Genomic DNA, 23,007 nt, shown 5'->3' on the forward strand with positions numbered 1-23,007 from the left:
CATGTAAATGAGTTTAATTAAAAGAAATCTACCCTTTAATAACTTCAGGGGGAAATGCTGTTCCTTACGGAGTTCGAAATTTAGTTAGGTTAACAAGACACAATAGCTGAACTGATGAGCCCATGATGTTGTAATCTGCTTAAGTAAATAATGGCACATCCAGGGTTTCCTAGCTGCTGTGGTTGTGATGTAATACGATTCTGGAGCGCAGAGAGGTTGGGTGCGCCCCAAGTACGATGGCTGTAGGAGGTAGCTAGTACCTTTGCTTAGCTCTGAAGTCCTACCTACTGAAATTAGATGTACTTAAGGCATTTGGGAAAAAAACAAGCAATCGTTTTAGGTAAGGAAGGCATTAGAGACCCAATTATTGCCAACTGATGGTATTAATAACCAGTAATTTCCTAGATGTTAGTATAAAATGGCCTCACAAAGTGGTGGTAGGTCAGGTGAATCGTAGAGAGTGTGACAGGTTGGAAGTGGACTGGGCAAGGGCTTTGTACCTCTGCCCTATCCTTTATCAGCGCCCATACAGGACTTCTTTTTCTCTCGTCTCCTTTTCCACAATGGTGCTCTAGATTTTTTTTGAAGTTTGTCTTTTTCAGGTCTTAATTTAGATGTAAAGTGATCTAGAACATGGTCATGACTTGAAGTGCTTCTTTAAATGATGTGTACCTTTTAGGCTATAAATAAGTAAAACTTTTCTTTGGATGGTTTGTCATTCTCAGCTCTCCACTCTGAGCCAGTTGGTGTGGTTTTTTTTTTTTTCATAGTTTTAAACTGATCTACAGCAAGTAATTGTTTTTCACTTGAGGGTGGTTTTTCAATAAATGAGTAAGAATTGTTCTGAAATTCTACCACTGTTCAGTGGCTGCCAAACACCTAGCTGCTTCTTCCACGGTTTCTTACTGTCAAAAAAAACCATAATAAAGCACAGTTTTAGTGTTTCAAAAGTTTTCTTGCGCTCTGCTATTCTGTTCAGTAAGCTTTCAACAGCTCTTTAAGTTGATGTCATTTCTTCCACTTCTGCTTCCCTGTGGTTTCTCTTCCATTTGGTAGTCAGCTAAATTACAGATTATTGCATACTCCAACTTACGTCCAGTGAAATTAAACTTGTCTCAGGATATCGCAGAGTGTACATTGAAGTTTTTTAGGTTTTCTAAAGAACATTCTCTATAGCACATGCTGCTTGTTTACTCACGTTGTACAGATTTATGGGGGAAGAAAAGGCTTTTTCCCCCCCTTACTAGTGAAAGTAATTTCACAAATTGTATTAAAAGGAGCCATAAAAGCATTATGATGGAAAACCTGAAATTCACAGGACAACTGCTTGCAAAGAACTGCCAGATGCAATTTCTTTTTGTAATGGACCTCTTCTGACATGCTGATAGTCTTAGAAACAAAATCACACTTTGAACTCACAGAAGGTCTTAAAATCACATTCGTCTTCTGACACCTACATTGTGTTTTAGTACGACTTGGGCCAAGAAAACCCCTTCAGGTTCTTTAGCTACTCGATGTTGGGTCCTACAAGAGAAGATATGAGGCTTTATTATTTCCTAAAGAGTTGCTTGTTGGCATTGAGCTTTTACTACATATTGATAAATCCATAATAAATCCACTAAGTGAACCCATGGGAGGAAGGACAACTGGAAAGCTCCATCGTGACTGAAAGTAACTAGCTCCAAGCCGAGTGGCTCATCCTGACATATCCGCTTGGTTCATCCTGACATCTCTGCCTCATCCTTGAGGTGCTGTGCCCCTCCACATTTCCAAGGGCAAAACCGATGCAGGGAGAAGAAGGGATGGCCGGCCATTGGGAAAGTACAGCTGCTTCCAGCAAGGTTTCATTTTTCTTTTAGAGCAGCTGTCAGTCCTTGTGAAGTTGCTATTTCTGCTTGTATCAGTTAAAGAGTAGATCTTCATTACATGTGCCAAATACTCAATTATAGATAGTGTTACATTCCCTATCATCTGAGAGGTGCAGCAGTGGAGTCATCCAAGTATTCTGATGGAGTTGCTAACGCTATTTCTTCCTCTGAATATAACAAGGTGAGGTGGCAAAGAGAATTTAGAGCTGGTGTCATGCTTGCTATGTGGAAAATTGCAGGGGTGCATTAGAGCACTGGGTGAGGGCAGAGGCTAATAAATGCAGGACACAAGAAGTCATTAAGATAGCTCAGAGGTCTGGCTGAGGGTTGAAGAGCATTGATCGCCTCCCATTTGGGTTCAGAAGGTATCAAGTGAACTGAGAGAGCGGTGAAGGAATCTCACCTGACAGTGTTTCATAGAGAAGAGAGTGAGGAGACTTCGCTGAAGAGCAGCTGAACTGGCAGAGAGGCTCACTAATAGGACAGTTGTCCTGGGCTAAAAGCATCCATAGCGTGAGCAGTGAACGCAACTTTTGGGCCATGAAGATCTACATCTTCTGCTGGTGTCATGATCACAGCTGAAATCAAGTCCATGTGTCCGTAGCTGATGGCCAAATCACTGTGGCTGTGTGTGTCTGCAGTAGGAAGAGGATGAACACTGAAGACAGTGGGATATAGCTGTGCTGGATTCAGAGCTGAATACTTCATTTTCACATGGGACGTTAATGTTGGCTGCCTTTGAAGAAGATTCAAACCTTCCAGCCTGTCTCTGGCCAGGATGGTGGCAATTGGAGGAAAGCATACATTCTGTACTCCTGTTACTGCGTAATGTTTTCACAAATCTTAAAGAGCTGCAAAGCATTTGTGAACTATCTAATGCCACAGTTGTAGGCTGTGAAGTTCATCTTGGTTGGCTTCAGCTTCTGGTACTGCGAGATGCATTTCAAGCGGGGCGTCTTTCTCTGGCTGGTAGGCCAGAGGCAGAGCTTTTGGAGCTGTGCCTCTTCCTTGGCTGGCTGTGAGAAAGCAGCATGCCTCACACCTACACTGTAAACAAATAATTCTCGGTGAATCATTACTTCAGACCCATAAACATTGTCTGTGTTTTGTTTGCCGTAATTCTAATTAAAAGCCCAGAGGCAAGTTAGAAAACAAATGAATTAAAACAACAGCTAAATTGAGCTGAGCAAGGGTAGGGGAGAGAAGAACAGAATCTGATACCAGTAAGCTCCCTGACTACAGATTTTCAGCAGACTCTGAAGACACGGGGGCGTCTACAATGTGGTGGCATTTCTTAGAGACCTACCTGACAGCTTTAAAGCAACATCTAAAATGGCAGGAGCAGGGACCCTTCTGAGAAGCTAAGTAAATACACAGGTGAGTCCAAAGAGCTTGGCTTTGGCAAGATTGGAGTTCAGCTGGTTTCAAACCACCTTTTATCCCTGCCTGACCTCATGCAGCCCCATGTTCCTGCTGGCACCCCCTTAGTCAGTGCTGTACCACAAAGGCTTTGCAAGCTGATCTTTCCTAAGGGTTGATTTCCAGCTGATGGCTCGGACAACCAGGAAAACCAATCCAGTAAAGAAACTTGTCTATTAGTATCTTGGTTTTTATCATATCTTTTTGTTGGGACAGTGACCCAAAAAAACTTCTAATGTTTATGTAGGTTTAATGTTAACAGTTCAGTAGCAAGTGCTCTGTGATTATTCCTAAACTGTGTGATTTTTCTGGATTGGGCAATCTGCAACTTACTGCTGAACAGGAAGAATTTAGCAAAATTGTCACTTCAAGACTGTTTAAACCTTCCATTTGACAACACTTAGAAGAGCTAGAGGTCTTGGCTTTGGAAGGATTTCAGATAGCTAGGCTAAGATTGCTGAAATATCTGCTTTCATATTCCTGCAACATCAGAAGCACCATCTGTAATGAACAGAACTCTGTCTCTGCCAGAGAATGCCACTGCTCAGGTTTTGTCTTCTTTAAAGACGTTGGCAGGTGTTCTATAATGTCTTCAACAAATAAGCTTACTAGTTTAATAAGATCATGGTGAAAATCACGTGCAGTGCTGTTCTCATTTGCATATGTGGAAACTTCTCATATTCCAGAGGCTTTTAGATTTGTACATTTATTTTTCTGACTTAATTTAAACCAATTGGGACGTAATTCGGTCATTAGTTTCAGTTACTAGCTGCCTATGCAGAAACCCAGGGTAAATGGTTCTCCTGTCAATTCATACAAAAGAATATTTATCTTATGCTTAATGCTAGCAATTTAGCTTTATACTGTGTAGGATGTGTGGAGTTTTTTTTATATGTAGATCAGGATATGTAGCTGAAAATAATTGATTCCTATAAGCCCGAATGTATGGATCAGACTCAACTATAACCACTCAGTGATTTTTCTTTTTTTTTATTTCCTTTTGAATACTGTTCTTTGACAGCAGTTCCTAACTGGAAATTCCATTGAATGTTTTCTCTGTCATGGTCTTGATTTTTTTTTAAAAACATCTCATAAAACGCTTAATTTCTTCTTAAATACTGCTCAGCATTCTGCATCTTGAATTTCAAGTGATGTTTTCAGAACAGCATGTATCTTTTGAATAGGATGCAGCAGGCTTCTGAAGAGTTGGAATGTTTGATTCTCATAACCAACTCCTTTATGTAGAGCTCCACTCCCGAGGTTGTCTGCTGAATATCCTTTCTCTTTCCAGCAGATCCTTTTTCAAGTGGATGTTTCCCTCGTTTCCGTGCTCTTCACTGCCACCTACAGATCCTTTATTCCAAGGGAAGAAATGAACCACCTTCCCTTTGTGCTTATGCCACTGAGCTTCTGGTTTTGCTGCCTCAAAATGTATTCCTGTTTCACCCTAGTTGCTTCGTGATCTATTTTTTAGCCTACTCCTGGGTAGGCTGGCCTGTTGCATGCAGTGTTCAATTTCTGTTTTATGTAGAAGCAGCTATTGGAAGGTATCCTGCGGCAGCTGGCCGTCAGGCTCCTGGTGCTGAGCGCGACAGCAAGCAGAGCTCTGGGCTGAGCAGAATTGACCTGGAGGAGCCAGCCCAGCCCAGCAGAGACATCACGGTGCTGTGCTGGAGTAACTGAGGGCTCCTTTTAGGCAGAGGGAGGTGCACGTCGGGGTCACAGAGAAGGCTGCAGATGCTTGACAATGGGTCTCTGTTCTCAGACATGTGTGGCAGAGCTGATGCATTGGCCTTTGCCTCACAGAGAAAGATGCCTGTCTTGGGGACCAGCAGGCCTGGAGCAAGGGACGTGCCACAGCTCTGAAGGAGCAGATGGCTTGAAGGCTTGAGGAGAGCAGGAAGTCGTAGGTCTTCAATGTCCGAAGGAAATATAGAAAAAACGCTTATTTCTGCTGTAGCTGAATGTTTTTTCTTTGAGTTTCTTGTCCAGTGTTTAATTTCAACTTGAAAAACAAAGCCCATAAAGTTTATGTTTTGGGTTGAGTAAAAGGGAGAGCGCTTACCGATGGGGGTGCTCACAAAAAAGATGACCTCTTCTGGGTTCATCCCTTCTCTTCTGCTTTGGTATAGCTTGCCTTTTTTAGGAATTGCTATTTCTAGAGGAATAAATTAATTTCAGACAGTGTTGATAATGATGTCCCCCATTGGTTATTGGCTTGCGCAACTTTTCTGAAATTAAAACAATATATTTTCTCTGCAAATTATTTGCTTCTTAAGGGTTTCTTTCCAAGATGGTTCATCACCACAGTAAAAGCAGTTAAAGCTGTCAGTACTCCATTTGAATGTACTCGGTGTTATCAGCTTTAAAGAAAAATGCAGCCAGGACATAAAAGTTTCTTGCTAATTGTCTCTACTGGCAGAAAGTCAAAAGGAAGACTTAGAAACTAAGTTACTTGAATTACTCAGTTGTAGGAACTTCAAAGCAAAATGCTGGGCTTTGCCAAATTGTACTTTTTATATATTTATTTTGGTGTGACTCCTCTGGCTTTCTTTAACATGCTTCATACGTGCACAGTTTGCTTTTAGGCAATTTCTGGTCATTCATCACTCATAGGAGTGAAATAATTGTTTATTTTAGCTGCTTGCAAGTGTGGTTGTATGTGCTATGGATGATACACAGATGGATAAAAATCACCCTTGGATTTTAGTTTTCTGAACGGCCCCCTCACTGTCTGTGTATCTACACGGTGAGTGCCATGGTCCTGCTGCAGAGGTTGCTCTCTGTCCATGTTGCGAGGGGAACTTGAAGAGCAGAGTGAGCTCTGGGTTTGAGAAGCTGCCTCAGCTCTGCGCTCCTTTCCTGGAGCACGAGCTGTTAATTCAGGAGGGGCTGAGCACCTAAATACTTCTAGGGAACTAGTCGTCTGTGGTCATACGGAAATCTCTATTGGATTGTGGGCTGGAATAAAAAATGCCCAAGTCCTTTGCTGCTGATTAGACTGGTTTGCTTTTTTTTTTTTCATTCAAGCATGTGCTTACCTAGAAGAGAACAAATTTGTATTTGTGATTATTTACAACAGGCATAGTGATTATTTGGAGGGTCCCGTACTGCTGGAGGCTGGTTGTCTTTTTTCCTTCTCCACAAACATTCATGTGAACTTGTGCAGGGACTCACTGAGGGGCATGGGGGTGGAGAGGAGCTCAAGCAGGACATCTTGGGACGTGGCACAGGCATCACTCATGCCTGTGTGCCTTTTCAGCTTTCAAGTTGTCTGACAGCAGGCTCAATCCGCAGAGGTGCAGCTCAAGGAGTGGGGCACATGTGGCACTTCAGCGTCACTCTCTGCAGTAGGGCTGGCAGAGGGGTTGAGCATTGCCATTAATATTAATTTCACTCAAATACTGGGCAAGAGAATCCACTGCAGAGATAGGGGAGTCTGTCCTGGCCTTTGTGGACTGAGGTCACGTCTTGCAGGTGTGGAAGCTTCCCTTGGGTGCTGTTCAGACCAGCCACTACCACACATTAGGAGGTATCTGTGCAACAGTCTCACTGCTTGGTTTTGAGAGACACCTACTCGGTCCTAAATGGCAAGTTCTTGTCTTACACGCCAGGCATATGCAGGGGGTAGAACAGGACAGCGATTGCAGGAGCTGTAGTAGTCTATAAAAATAGAGCAAACTATAAATATTATTCATGTAGCTACTGGAAAGAAACATGTCAAACCGTGCTCTTGCATATGCCTGCTGTAAATCAGGAGTAGATCCCCTACCCCTACCCTGTGCTCAATTGTTCTGCTCTGGTTTGACACCAGCAAGCGAAATAGAGCCTAATAGTAAGTAGGGTGTGCGCAAGTTACGCTACATTGTGCTGAATTCTGCTATACAAGTCTCTGGTCTTTCCTGTTGTTGTTCAGACAGCTTATTATTTGCACAACATACAGAAAGTCCCGTAGGTGTGCTGTGCTGTGTTGCAGCTGGGCTCAGAGGAAGGTGGAAAGGCGCACCGGTTCGAGCACAAGTATACGGGGATGACAGCTGTCAGAGGCAGCTGGGGGATGCTGTCCTGGATGCTTTCAGGACGTGAGGGCAAATGAACATCTTTAGGGATGCTGAAGTTCGTAAGTCAGCATAGCTCTCTTCTTCCCCGTGCTCCAAAGGCATTTGATGTGGTTGTGTGCTAAAGCAGGTGATGCATAATTGAGCAGTGCTATATTTGAACGTTTGGAGTACAAAATATTCATCTGTAGAAAAGAGTGTTTATGTATTAATGTGCGTTTCTTTCATGCATTCCTGGTTCCATTAGTAATGGAGGCATTGTGTAATATAATAGAAATGATTAACTTTAATTGCACTTCTTTGTTGGGGAAATAGACATGTAATTAAAAATCTGACATGCGTTGTACTTCTTTCTGCAACAATTTACTTGCTGGCATCTCTTCAAGAGGGTATTCCACAAGGCCGCTGCCACTTCCTCCTTCGCATATCTCACCGCGTCCAACTTGTGTCTTTCAGAAATGTACTCATTTCTGATGCCTAGACTGAAGTGGCATCGTGGCAGTTGGCCCCTCGTTTCCCAGAACAATAACAGCCGTAGTTCTTAGAACATTGCTCATGTTGCGGGATACTTTAGAGTGTTTACTGGAAAATCAGATGCTTTTAAAAGCTTCCTAGAAAGAAAGCATGCTAAAAAGGGTAATACCCCAAATCGTTAATGACATGTGAGGATCTTGAGTAAGTATTTTCTAATTGTTGTTCTCACGAGTCCCCTGTTGATTTGAGCTCCCAGCCTTTTCTGGATTCGTACAGTATTTGTCTCTACCATACCCTAATTGCTGTTGACCAGTGTACTAAAATACTGAATAACGATGAATACCTTGTGAAGAGTAACAAAACGATTTTACGACATGAAGTAACAGTATTAATTCAGAAAGGCATGAAATGTGGTGAAAAAGCAATGCCACAAATATGTGAATTTCTTCAAACTTGTAAGAGCATAGGTCCTATGTGGATATTCATCAGAATCCGAGCTAAATATTAACAGAATTGCTTTTTGGAGACTGTTTCATCATGATACCAAATCAGGGGTGTCAGCTGAAACACTCACGGAAGATAAAAGCAGGCCTGCGAAGCAAGAGCGAAAACATGCCTTTATGTTTGTTTTTCATGGCCATGAAATGACTTCGTGATGAAGACAGGATCTCAAAACTGACCCTAGAGTGCCAGCTCTTCTCTTGTACCTTTTCAATGGAACAAATGTTTGTGGTCTCCAAATGCTGATTTTATTGCTTAGTTGTGTGTTTTGTTTTCAGTGCATGTAGTCAGACCACAGGCAGTAATGTGCAGAGTCTCAGTGCATGCTGATATAAGGCTTTTTGTTGTTCTTAGGTATTTTCAGAGGTTTTTATTAATGATTGTTGTATTGAGCTTAGTGTACATCAGGATCACAGCCTGGAGCATGTTAATAACCCATACTGCTGTGAGGCAGGAGAGCTACCTTGCCCTCCAAGGCAACAGGCCTTTGTTTCCTCCAAAGAAACAAAATCAAGGAGCAGGTTACCTGTTCCCTTCTCTCCTTCCATTTCTGTAGCAGCTTCTACATGTGAGGTATGGAGAAACAGCTCACGTACACTCATAGGCAGAGTAAGAAATTAATCCTCTGAATGACCAGAAGAACATGCAAACAAGAGTGGATTTCTTCATAGGAAAGATTGTCATGTAAAGGGTTTCATTCCTTTCTTGGGTGTGTGATGGATAATGGGGAACTGGAACGAGTCAGATTTGAGTCTGAGGTGCATTTCATAGCACTGTGCCTTTATTGGAGACCAGCTTTGGGGAGATGTAGAGGGATTCATGTCTAGGACATGAGTACAAGCTTCTTGGTGGCACATGTCTGGTTACCTTTTTTTTCCCTTTTTTCCTTCCTTTTTTCTGTTAAGGAACATGCCCAGTTTTTGTTCTGTATCTCCTGTCTGCAGAAAGTGGGACATGTCTCAGGCCACCCTTCAGGCATCTGAGTTTCATCAGAAATGCTTGTTTGGATGGTGTCCAAAAACCCCTACTTAAGAGTAGAATCTGCGTGTGCTGAGAAAATCCTTCAGGATTTCGCAGTAACATTCTCTTTTCCAAGAAAAATACAGAATGCAGATGCTAACAACTAGTCAGTGTTACCCACTGCTGGTGCTGGTCCTCTGGCAGAGGCTCTTGTGGATTTAGTTAAATCCCATCCCTTTGCATGTCCATGAGATTCGGCACATTTGGAATTGGAACTGCTTTGCTGAACACCTAAAAACTTTATGCAATATCTCTGCAGTGTTCTGCCAGTAATAGCATGCTGGATCATGTGGATGGACTAACAACACTCCCCACAGTTTGCATTCTGATTTGGAGAAACGTCTGGGGCTGAGAATCCTGGAAATGCCAAGTTTTCCAGAATTTCCTACTGCCTCTGCTGTTTTGTCTTCACACCTGTGTTTTTCATCAATCTTCTATCTATCTTGTAATGCATTTTGAGGTTTTCTTGCTTCATCATTTCCTCTCTTGACCCTATTTCTGGAAATTCCTGCCCTGTTGTCTGTCTTTCAGTCGCACATAGCGTTAGGTTCCTGAATAGAAGTGTTCCCCTGGCCTTGTGCTGTGAGTGAAATGGAGTAAATGAAACAGTGTGATCCAGGTCAATTTCCTTCGCAGCAGGCATGGCAGGTACAGCATTTCCATGCAGGATCAGGGCATTGCTCTGCCTCTTTAGCTGCCAGTGCCGGGCCAGCTGATGGAGGAGAAGAGGGAATATGCGAGCTGTGGGCTGTCAAGGTGCATCCTGCCTGGATGAGTACATTTTTAGCATGTTGCAGTGAAAGCTTACAGCGTTTGACCCACTTAGACCAGCTGGGTCACAGTCTCCAGTTGAAGAAAAGCAGGGCACTGCACTACCTCGCTGTGCCACCTGCCCTTCAGGTTATGTAGGCATCAGAGGCAGAAGCAGATGGTAGCTGGGAGTGTACCAGGGCTCAGAGCTCTTCTCTTCAGTTTAGAGCTGGTGGTCGAGCATTGTGCCTACTAGATTCTGCCCATTCTGACTCCGGAAAGGGTTTTCTTATTTCGCTGTGTATAACTAGGTTCCCTTTAGCTTGTAAGGTCAACTTGTGATGATGCTGCCACTTGACTCGAGTACGACTGTTGAGAGGGCAGCGTGGTACCTTCTTCCCCTTACTTGGACCTCCTTGAGATCCAGGAGGTAAATGCAGAATGAATATCCCTGAACAGAGAAGTCCAGATGATTGGTGTTACCACACTAAGATTCAGGCTTTTGGTCCTATTAGAGAAAATACCTGTGCTACTAGCAAGGAAATACGGAATGCTGTGCCAGTTCCTGAGGCATACTTCAATCTCAGCCTGGCAGACACCAAGCAGTCTTTTGTTGCACATTGCACCTACTAAAACTGGGGGGAGATGCAACATGTGTAGAGGAACTTAGTGACTTGTGACCCCTTTTCTTAGTTCTCATATCTGTAGCCATGCTGCAAGTTCCTAGCTTATGGCAAATGGTGGTGAGGATCTCTTATTTGACCAGGCAGCACTTTTGTATGGGGTGTGACCACACTGGAGACAAAGAAATACTTTTTTGTCAGGACTTTAGAAATCAATTGAAATTTAAAGATCTCACATTAAACTTGCACTTTTCAAATTGCGTAGCAGATGATGCTAAGAAAAAGGAAGGCCACAGCCATTTCTTTGTACTCTCACGTTGCCAAAGAATAAACATGATTTAAGTATTGCTGAGAAAGAAATGTACTTGCCAGAATAGAGGAAATGTAAATTTTAGATTTTGTGAACGTAATAGATGTATTCACGTCCATAGAACATGGAGCAGTTTTTCCAGATACTCAGCTTTATTAATCTGTGAAACGTTATCTCTTGTCTCAGATAATTCAAACAAAAGAGAGGGTCTTATAACAGGCCTAAGAAATAGTCTGGTGATGACAACCTAGAAACTTGCTGTCCCTTAGCACTGCTTCACTGTCTAATTAATAGCCATCTTAATTGGGATCTGAAATGACTCTCTAATGGGCCCGGGTCTACTTTCTGGTTTCGTTCTATATCATCTGATTAGTTTAGGTAAAGATCCAGATGAAAAATAGCAAAATATTTTTAACAGAGATGATTAAGCACTGGATAAAGCTACACAATAGTTTGTAAGTGGTCATTAGAAGGTTTTTAGAACAAGTAAATGCCAATCTGTTGGAGGTGTCTTGCATGATCTTAAAGTACCTAAAACTGCATGCTTGTTTGCGTTTTGTTTTCCACCACTAAAACTTATAAGATGTGCTTAATGCATGTAAGATTGTCAGTTTAGTTGATGCCATTCCCCCTGCCCTCCCCGCCGTGTTGCGTCCCATAACTTATTTCAGCACACTGTCTGCATGGCAGATATTGGTGCTTAGGGAAATGAGCTATGAACGTTTTTCTCCAGCAGTATGAACCAACAAAGTAGGCCCTCTCACTCATTATCGTAGTCAAAGGGACTGTATTTTCACGAGAAAGCTTTGAGTGAGCAGTGATACAGATCCAAGGGTGCTGATTTCACAGGAATCCCTGCTGATTTCACTGACTACAGAGCAATATTCAGCCTTAAAACAATAGCAGCCAGACAGAAAACTAGGACTGAAGTTCTGATACAGGATTGAAGTCTTTGGCTGTGGTCCAAGACTGCAATATCTGCAGTGGAGAGCATTTAAAAATAATAATAAAAAAGCAACACCCCAAACAGAGCAATAGTTATATGACTGGGGAGAAAAGCATCACGTCTCCAGTGCGTCTTGTGCTCTGCTGCAGTGAGGGGCTCTACAAAAATGAATCCTATACATAGCAGTCACTGTTGGTGTATTGATGGTTTGTTTTCAGAAGCTTCCAAGGCGAGGCAGGGCTTTACTGACCCCTCATTTTCATCGTACTGTTGATCTTTGACATAGTCGCTTTTGTCCATCTTTATGCAGTCTGTGTTGTTTTCTGGTTCTTTTATTGTCATTATTCAAAACATGAATAGAAGTGAATATCCTCTAAGTTATGAATGTAATCAATTTTGAGTCTTTAATTGTAATTTTTTTTCCATAAAATGCTTTTAATTTAGTCTAATATAATGGCACATCAAGCAGTAATGGGTACATTAAATTGAATCATGATGTTCATATACACATTTTACGACACAATCAAATATCCCAATGCATTAATTCATGTCAATCAGTTAATAAAATCAAATAGGAAACATTTCTCTAGTGCTATTAACTGCACTTCTTCCATTTTGTGGGTGACAAGATGGTGAGGACCTTTATGTCTTGCCTTGTTCACATTTTCTTGTCTCTCTTGGAGTCAATATAGTTGTTTGATTAGGACAAAGCATGTTGGATCCTGGTTATCCCTAGCCAAAACACAGTGACTGGGAGCAGAAGGCCACACCTTTACTTTGTCCTACCCTGGTTCTTTTGGTACAGTCCTGCCCCCAAAGACTGCCACAAATAAGAAAGAAATATTAACGGTGAACTTGGGGAATAACTTCTTTCAACGTTTCTTCAATTCTGACGTTCTCCTTCAAGGACAAAGAGATGTAGTGAACTTCCTGGCACTCTCTTGTTAGGAATGAGAAAATTAAATTTAAAACAATTGTCAAGTGGTTATATTTTGAGCAGGTTCTTTGTGCTTCTCATCTGCTGTACATTATAGTTTATAGTATTTTCACCGCCTCTTTTATAGCATTAGAGTTTTTGACACTTCTTTTTAAACTTTACTATGCAAATGTTCAGCCTCAACCATACAGCCCTGGGAAGTCTGATGGGAGGTTTTTGGAAGAAATGATAGGATATTTGAGGAGTCACAGTAGAAAGGGGCAGACTTACCTACTAAGGAAGAAGAAAACATCAAGGCAGTTGTTAGTCATATCCTGTGTGCTGGTATCAACATCTAGCCTTCTCTACTATGTCACAGTCAAATGTTCTGGTGTGCAAGTGGAAAGAGAGAAGTATTTCCAAGTGATTGTTATGCAGTTTAGTATTACTTGTACTGCATTAAAAAAATAAAAATCTGACATTTCATGCAGAATGGGTTTCCTAAAACTTAAGGGTGTATAGATATCTATCCAGTGCTGCTTGTGTGCTGTCCACATTATTTTGCCAGGTAAGTAGGTGAGAAAGGTAGCGTCAAACCCAATGGAAAATTGCTTTTGTCTTTGTGTTGAACTTTCCTCTATGTTTGAGCTATTGGATGGTATTTTCTGTGGTAACTGACTTGTTTTTATTCTCCTTTTTGGTAATGTATTGAGACCTTTATTCTCAAAATAACATCTTACTCAGTATTCCACTAAACAATGGATTACTGTTCTGAAGTCATGGGAGCATGTTAAAAGAGATAGGTTATCGGTTATATGGTAGATAGCAGCAGAGCTCCACAGAGGGTCTTGAAATTGCAGTAGGTGGGTTTCTCTTCTTGGTTTTTAGGCAAAAGTTTGCTTTCTAGTAAATGATTTTTTCTTTTATAATAGTCTAGTGAAAGATTCTTGAAGCTAAATTTAAAATACTGGATTGAAAATTGATTTTTGGTACAACAGTTACTTAGCGTGCATCCACAGTTAACTGTAACTAAGACTGAAATGAAAGCTTTCTGAATTTTTCCAGTTTTGGGTTGGAGCAGTTGAATGTAGGTGGTAGCAGCTTTCACTTTCCATCTAAAAGGATTCAGTGTCGATCAGCAGCTAGGGAGCTAAATGAATTGTGTCCACGTACTCCAGATACAGTCCCAGAGCTGACATTCTCAGCCTACATAAAGATAGTGTTTGCTATCAGGCTGTCACATCCTTTTACAGCAGAATGAAGGGTGACTTTGCAAGACTGAATAATGTTGCCTATCCTACTTCGCAGACATGGGCAAGTAAAGGAAATGCTACTCCGGTGCTGAGGGAGATGTAATATATAAGGCATCACTGAATTAAGAGGTGTAAGAAAAGCCTGGGGTCATCAGCTGCAGGAAAGAAAATGACTATGTTGTCATTTGACCTCAAAGTAACAAGGAATCTCTGCCAGGCTAAATGAAGTAAAAGGAAGACCAGACTGAAATGCCTGAGGTGAAAGAGGTGTTTCCGATGTGATGCTTGGAAAGGTTATTTGTCTTTCCCTTTTTTCATCCTTTTTAAACACTACTTGCTGGGTTTGTAAGTATCGGATCTAATCTCTGTAAAACAATGCAAGACCTGGCAACAAAAAGTGCAGATAGAGACAAGTACCCTTTTCCAGGGAGCTAAGGCTCAGCAAGCAAACCTTGCTCAAGTAACATTTTAGCATTCAGGCACCTATATACTGACTTCAGGAGGAGCAGGTCATAGTTCACAGAAGTTGCAGTGGGTCTGTCTGCCAGCTGCAGCATTCTCTGAGCTGCAGAGGCACATGCAGTATTCATCGAACCTTAGGAAGTGCTGAGCTCCTGTGTCACATGGAGATGTCTGCCAGGGACTTGCTGTCCCTCCGGGAACAGAGGAGAAGCAGCTGCTGGGGCTAACTTGTCTGCTTTCAGCTTCCTGTTCTTATTGTCACTTGCACATTAAGAAAGCCTCTTTGTTGCTCCTTCTTACGAGGTTAGCTTTTCACCATCTTTCTCTGCTGCTCACTCTAAGGACCTAAAGAAAAAAGACTAAAAAGTCTTTTGCCTGTTAATTGTATCCTTTTGGGAAGATTCTTCCTTGGGTTTGCTTGCCTTGTGAAAAACAACTTTGTACCTGGTTGTCATAAAGCATTGAAGAGTGATGCGGTTTTCAAGAGCCAAAATTGATAAATTGTTAATAGGATTTTGAACAGCTCTCTTTCCATATTTCAGTGAGAGCATAATTAAGTTTTCTTCAACATCCTTAAGGGATTGATTACATCCTGGAGTTCTCTACTACTTTGAGTACTGTGATGAATATATTTTATTCCTTCACATTAGGTGAAGATGCTGACATCTTGCCCATTGTCACTTTTTTAGACTGGGAAAAAAAAGGGGATTTCTGGCTGATGGGTGGGAAAATTCTGTCTATGATGTTAAGAAACTAGCAAAAATCCAGTGTCTTTCTTAGGGAGCTTCCAGCAAGGAAAGGCCTGAAATTGACACAAGTATCTAACAAGACCTCTCATAACTGAATGAAGAAGTGAAGATGGATGGAATTTATACTCCGAGGTTAATTATGAGTTGAAATCATATTTGACCTAATAGCATTAGTTTGAGAAATCTTTTATTTGGTTGGCTGTTCATTCCTCTTGTGCTTTAACTTATTGAATTCTCTTGTATTATCATAGTAAGTCAGAGTCGTCAGAATCAGGGTGCTCAATAAACTTAGTTGAAGTCCTTCCAGCAAAGCAGTCGTTAGGGTAATGTTTGCAGGCCTTGAATTTGGTCACATCCCTACCACTGTTACAGTCTTAAGTATGATATTGGCAACCCTTCAATTCTTTTGTACAGTGGATAATTTTAATTTCCATTATCAGCAGCTCGCTCAGTAACTTCACCCTCAGGTTGCTGCTGCATGTCTTCTTGTTTACTGTCCGGCTTCAGTAATGCATTGCTGTTGAAGTGAATAACTTGTTCTAAAATCTTTTTTTCAGATGTAATTGGGTGTTACCTCATTTTTAGTATCTGTAAATTCTGCTGCCGGAATAACTCCCCAGAATACTTAAACTGATCTCACAAAGAGGATCCTGTTTCTGGAGAAGCAATGAGTGGGAATAGCTTGTTCAGTAGATAGAGAATCTGTTCTGAATTTTCTCTGAGCTCAAGTACAACTGGAGTCTTCGCATTATGATTTAGATCTGTATTTCACTTCTATCTCTTCCTACTGGAAATTGTACTCAGAAATGAGGAAGGCCAAATTTAGTCCTCTCACATTAGTTCTTCAACGTGTTGTCCCAGCCAGACTATTCGGTGTATGTGGACAGATGCTGTAGTTGTAAGTTGCCTCACATGACCCATAGGCAGCCTCAAATGCAAGTCATGTACCCAAAATTCAACCCAATTGTTTAATTCCTCTTCTTTAGGGGACTTCCAGGTACAGGATCTTAGTTGAAGAGGAGGAATGATGTCTAGTTATCAAGCATGCTATAGGCACGCCAAACGGGAGTGGAATGATCATGGGGCTCATGTTGTGGATGTCTCATGTAGTGAGGAAGTATGAGCAGTTGTAAACTCTTTCTGCAGATTCACAACTTGGAGCAGAGGTAGGTATCTGTAGTACACCGAAAGTATAGTGAATTGTATTGAATTGCATAGAAACTATGCAATTGACTCTCAAATTTGAGCTAAAGACATTAATGGTCAAGATCTTGACTCTAGGCTTCCATATGGAGGAGGACGCACACAGGGGGAGGATGTTGTCTGGTTAGAGAAGAAAATCGAGCTGACTGTGAACTTGGGCTATTGATAAGCATTTTGTCACATGAGTTGGGTCATAGCATAGCAGTGCTGTCTGAGGATGGATTTTTTTCATTTGTGGTCAGGTGAGTAACTGTGATCTCAACTTGCATGTGGTTGTGTGCTGTCAGTTTATGGAAACCACTGTCTTGTCTGCTGAGAATCAAACACATCCTGTGTGAATCCTATAGCAGGCTGGTCAGGGAGAAGGAAATAATGTTCTCTGAGAAGGTCTCAGTCTTGTACGTCTTTATTTGTTCATAGAGAAGATAATGGATCGTTATCTAGGATAGAAGAATATATTTGTGGGGTAGGAGGTGGTGGTAAAGGACAGCACTCTCTTCTTCGTTTTGCCTTTATTTTAGTTGGAATTCTATGGGCTTCGTTATACCATCTGCTCCCATCCTATTCTAGGCAGTAGGTGTCCTGATTTGAGACATCTAAACTGTCTTTTGTGAAATTAGGTTTGCCTTCTCTTTTGGCTTTCTCTTCAGTTTCTCTCGCAGTGATTGACAGTCTATCAAGGAGGGGAAGCTAAGGCATCACCAACCGGGAGTTGGACCGATGATTCTTCTGGGTCCCTTCCAACTCAGGATGTTGTATGGTTCTGGGCTTCTCAGGCTACTCAGAAGCTGAAGCTACAGAAGCTGATGGGGAAGGAAGGCAAACTGTAGGAGTACCTCTAGATTGAAGGGATGTGCAGGGGAAAAAGTAAAAGCAATGGAGCAAACAAGGACTAGGGTTTGTCAGTACTTAAAAAAGAAGTAATGACCTTGACGTGTATTTTGTCAGTTAGTGTAGATGTTTGCTGGCCTTGTATCCAAACACAGGGATAACTGGAAAAAAAAAAAAAAAACAACAAAAAAAAACACGTTGCATTTTTAGTATTTGTAAGTGCTGTTTTCCAGTAAGGGCACTTCTTGCACTGTTGTACAGCAAGAGCCAAGGATCGTCAGTGAATTTTGGATCAGTGATGGAAATTAGTGGATTATCGTCCTGTTGATCTAGGTGGGCATTGTAGCAGCCTAACACATGTAGAAATCAAATGCAGGTACTTGTGTTCCTACTCTGTTGTGTTAGCTCCCAAAGCATGCTTACTCTGTGCACCTGGGAAATATCTGTTGTGGCCTTTGTGTTACGGAACGCACAAATCAAGGTACAAACCCGGCTACGCTGCCAGCAGGGAACTGCTAAATTAGTTTCCACTTTGAAGTGAGCAGAGTGGAAGGGATCTCTTGCAACATGTTTTGAGTGAGTATCAAAGTTCATACCTTGTTCACATACCTTGTTCCTAGGGACAGCCTCTCTTCTCTGCCGGCCACGCTCATCTCCTGGTGTAAATGCAAGCATGGGGCCAATGGCAGGATCATTGCAGTGGCCTCTCCTGGATGTGCTTCTAGGAAGCCAGCCTATATGCTTCCTCACTGCGGATAGATGGAGTCCTGATCTTTGCTGGCACATGGTAGTGTAAGATTTTCAGTTGCATCTCCTTAAACGGGCAAGGTAAGAGCGGCACTGGGGAGAGCATTACCCTGTTAGGCATGTCAGTGATGGAATAGCTACTTTGGGGTGTATTAATTGTATCTGCAAGTGCGCTGCTCTATTCCCTTAAGCTCTTTAATTAGAAGCTGACTAGACTTGCTGGCAAGGATTTGTGGGGAGGGAATTTATTGCTTGCTGCTTATTTTTGTCTGAACTGTCACTATTTCTAGAGGCTGATTCAAGGATGTGCTGAACTTTGATACCTGCTTTTCATTAAATTTAGTTTTAGTTACGGGTTAGAAGTAACTGCTATCTAAATGTGAATGAAGAATGAAGTTGCGTGGAGGTAAACAAAATCCCAAACTTGATAAATAGTTGTGCAAGGAGGAGAAATGTGTAAGGCAGCTGTGTTTTTGCCTAGGTGTGAAATATCCATAAGCATGCTGCGTTTGGATGCCAGTCTTTCTACTGAGTGGGTTTAAATCCTCCAAGCCCTTGTGTTTTTGTATCATCTGATATTAGGGTGGATTTGAGAACAATGAGAAATGACAGCCTCATGCATCTGGATCTTTGGTGAAAGCTAGTGTGTGAGAGAAGAAAAGGCAAAATACACACCGCACATGATTGATATATATATATATATATGTATGTATGTATATATGGCTGGCATAGACGAGGGAGCCCTCTACTGACGAGTTAATGTAGTATATCCAGGCTGTTGGCAAGTGTCATGTGTGGGTGTTTGACAGGTCTCAGCACCTCCAAAGAGGCTGAACAGTGCCCAGAGTGTATCTTCTTGCTTTTCCTCCCCTTCTCCCCCCAAAATGAACAATTTTTAAGGGATGTGAATCTATAGCATGTGCAGATGCATACAACAATTTGCATATAGGCTAAAACACCAAACAAGGATAAAAGTCAACCCATTGTTGTGCTCTGTACCTTTCACAGGAAGGTTCTTTCAGAGCAGAATGAATGGCGTTACTGCTGTCACGACTTTGAGGGCTAGGTTAGAGGTGACAAAAAAGTGGCTCTAGCCATATTTGCTTTTTAGAAGGGCTCTTCAAGAAGGTGGTAAGCTCTAACTAATCTGTTTCCTAGGAGGAAATAGAATTTGGAGGTAAATTCCATCCACGTCTAGTGCATATGATGAAAGGTAGCTACAGTACATTAGTAAGAACTCTGTGAGCCATTTTCATGGTTGTATAGTGTCCTTGAAGTTGTCTTATGTGGAAGAGATGAGCACCTCTGTGCTTGTCATCTCAAAAATACATGCAGTCTGATGTTGCAATGCTTTTCCTGTCTGCTTCATCTCATTTGAGAGAGTATGTTTAGTCAGCAGAAACAGAACATGGTTTTTGTTGCTTTTTCCATGCATGGCAGTGTTTATTTGCAGTATCTTCAGAAAACTGTCAGTTGCTAGCAAATCTGTCTGAGGTGACCACTGTCAAAGAACATTCAAAGCAGTGTCTATTTCTGTATAGCTAGAATTGTATTCACTGTTTTATGCTTTGTCAGGAATGGCTTGATTTAGGTATGTCAGGAGAAAACCTTTGAGAAACTGATTGGAGAGAAGACTGCAAATATCCTTCCACTAGATAGGCCAAACCAACTCTCAGATGGTGAAAGTCAATGGAAGAGGATTTAGATGGACCACCAGTTAGCTCTAGTATTGCATTTCTGGTTTCCTCCATTGGAACACTTTCCCTTTACTGTTCTAGAACACCTCTAGCTTGCCAGAACCACTTGGCCAGTCACTGTGTGCCTTTTACAGTAGGGCAGGTATGAAGGAAGAGACTCTCACCTGTTCTATGCTCAGCCTTCATTCTGAAAGGGGAATCGGGCAAGTCCATCTGAACACTTCATGTGGTGCTCATGTACAATAACACTGCCAAGAAAAGGATTTATTTTATAGCAGAAGGCATGTGACTTGCTCCATTATTATTAATGCGTGCCAGTATTCCTCATGAAGCAACATCAGATGCCTTGAAAACCTACAGCTGCTTGTCTTACATGCTGGGTAGTGAGGCAAAGAACACTATTGTTGCTCTTAAACTGAAGTGTGGAAAATATATTTCCAAATTCAACCTATGGAACTATTGGTACAGGAAGTCACTAGATAGCAGTAGTTGCCTCATGGGTGGAAGGACTTCCCACACAAGTTGGATGGGGAGAAAAGTAATACAGATATGGGTGTAGAATGGAGCTCTGTGCCTATGTTTGGAGCTGGGCTCAGTTTCCAGTTGGATATGAAGTGTGATTTTGCCTGAGTGGTACAGGACAGCATGCTAGAGAATCATAGCCTTCCATAAGCCGTGAACAGCATCACTATAACTTGAACTTAACCCTTCTTTGAGATTTGTGCACTCTGCCTGATAAAGAACAGCCTAAATTTTAGTTCTTCCCTCTCAGAAATGTAGTTCTCTTCAGAAAGCTTAGCTTTCTCCTGTGCCTGGTGGCACTTGACAGGTAATAATTAGACTGGAACTTGAGCTCAGCCACAGAGTCTGTACAGCTAAAAAATTAATCTTTCAAGTAAACCACTGCCTCTTTCAATTCAGCGAAGGTGGTCGAAGCATTTCTGCTTTAGGAAATGATGCTGCCTTGCTTTTTCCTGGGAACTCTTACTGCACCTTTCCAGCAAGCTACCAGCTTAGTCTGTGTTGTCTGCTGCAAAGCACTCCTTTTGGCTGTAGGAGAGCATGGGAAGCTACTCAAAACAACCAGCAATTCCAGTGAAATCCTCAGTTCCATCCCATCCTTCCCCTCCTACTGCTCCCCCACGTTTTACACAACCCATCTCCTTGCAAAGAACACATTTTTCATCCATAATGTATCAGGTCACATTAAGGTCACTAGCATGCCCAAGAAAAGTAGCTTTTATTCTAGCCAGTGAGTCAGACTAGTGGTATTTGTCCCCGTTTTATTTTTTGTGCTTCGAAGGGTGAATATTTCTGACAAGTGGGGATTTGCCAGCTGTTTGTGAGTGCAAACAGGCTGTCGATCTCTGCATGGAGTTCACCCAGCTATGCAGGGTGAGATGCGTTTGCTGCTCAGCACTGCAGCTTTGTGATACTCCAGCTGTAAGGTCTTGCTTCAGGAGCAGTTAGTTACCTGCGTGGACAAATGCTTAAATATTTTGGAATGCATCATGTTTTTCCCAAGGCAGTCAGCAAGATCTGATGAAAGGAGAACTCAGCTGCAGGTCTGGCAACTCCCACCACAGCATCAGCTCCTGCATTGGGCCAGTTGATTGTAGTGCAAGTCACTGCAGTCTCTGGTGCCAAGATAGCAAACAACTAGTTCTGTGTGTGTTGAAGAGAGGTAGTGGTGTTAGTTTGTAGAGTGTTGAGCTGCTGTTATCAAGAAGCCTGCATCTGTTTGTTCTTGTTCTACCATTCCCTCTGAGCCCATAACCCTGTTTCTTGATACGTTTGGGATTCCCACAGCAGGAGTCAAATGTAAGTGGGCCTTGGGGAGGTATCTGTGACACAAGAGCTGCAAGCAGGCACATCTAACCCCACCGTCAGCCTGTGACTGTGTACACACAGTGAAATGGCCATCAGGTTGGCACCTCAGCACCAGCCTCCAAGTTCTAAACTCTGTCCCCACCGCTGTGGTGTTCTCTGGGAGGCTCCTGCCCTCACACCGACGCAGGCTGGCTTGTCGGTAGGAGATGTGGAGTGTAACTTTGGCACCAAAAGATTCAGAGCTTTCTAATGCAAATGTGGGAAAGCATTTGTGCAGGACAGAAGGAAATCAGAAGTGAAGAAGAAAATTGGTGGCTGTGTTTTGTTTGGCTGTTCTCTGTCCTGAGAAAGCACTGAGCTGGGTGTGAGTGCAATTGCACGTGGAGGAACCCCAGAAACAGCAAGTGAGAAGTGGTTGTCTCTCTCCCGCGCTTACTGCCTTTATGAATAGGAGAGGGTCTGTTTTAGGCTCGAAGCTGGGAGGTAAGGTAGTAGGTGAAAGTGGCCAGGGTGTGAGTTGTAACGATTCCCACATGTTATGGGAGGATTGTAAATGAGAACAGTGAACGGCAAGGGGTGAATGCTGATGAGTATGGCTGCAAAGAGGATTTTGGCTGTGGGAGGGATGGATGACTCTTTTGTTCTGTGTATACTAAGGGATGCAGAAGAGATGATCAAAGAAGTCTGGTAAACCCTGGGAAGCAACCCTTAAATGCTGAGCCAGGACGGCCTGTTTTGAAATCGGGTGCTGCTTCTGCCTGACTACAAGCCTCTTGCAGAGTGGGCTGGGTGTGGCAGCAAGTACATGGGTTTCAAGAAACAGCCTCTGCTCTTTCATCCCTCGTTGCAACATGTGTGGCAGTTGGGGCACGATGAAGTCTCAGGGGTGCTTCCTGAGGATGGAGGGGATGCGGAAAGGCGACATCATGTCTGAATTTGACAGGAGGGATGGGAGGTCCCTGCTCTCTTCAATCTCTCTTTTTCCAGAGCAGAAACAGATGCCATTGGGTTTCTGGTGCATGTATTTTTGAGTCCAATTCCCAGTCAAGGCTCCTTTTGGCCATGGAGCAGAGGATTCTGTAGGAAGGAATAGAAATCCTCCAGTGTCTACGGAGCGGATAAACAGCTGCCGTGGGGGCTGGGCATAGATTTTGCCTCAGGCTTGGACCCGTCACATGGTTTGTGGGAGAGTGTGCCAGTATACACACAGTTGACAACGCTGCAGGTCTGAGGCACTTTCCCTTCCTTGCTGTACTTCTCTCCCCACCAGACTTAAAATATTTAAGGACTAGCGTTCCTCTCTCTTGACACGAGGAAAAGGACGTGATGGGTTTGTGGGTAGCAGCAGGG

General features: G+C 42.5%; 1 long non-coding RNA gene across 1 annotated transcript in view; it reads left to right on the plus strand.

Annotated features, from left to right (window-relative positions):
- Positions 1 to 23,007, plus strand: part of LOC125184052 (uncharacterized) — a 169,595-nt gene continuing 146,588 nt past the window's right edge. The window contains exon 1 of the long non-coding RNA XR_010831385.1: positions 1 to 340. This is a non-coding gene — a long non-coding RNA (uncharacterized lncRNA). The remainder of the gene's footprint in view (positions 341 to 23,007) is intronic.

This window comes from Anser cygnoides, chromosome 4 (genome assembly GCF_040182565.1).
Source record: "Anser cygnoides isolate HZ-2024a breed goose chromosome 4, Taihu_goose_T2T_genome, whole genome shotgun sequence".
Classification (NCBI taxonomy): Eukaryota; Metazoa; Chordata; class Aves; order Anseriformes; family Anatidae; genus Anser; species Anser cygnoides.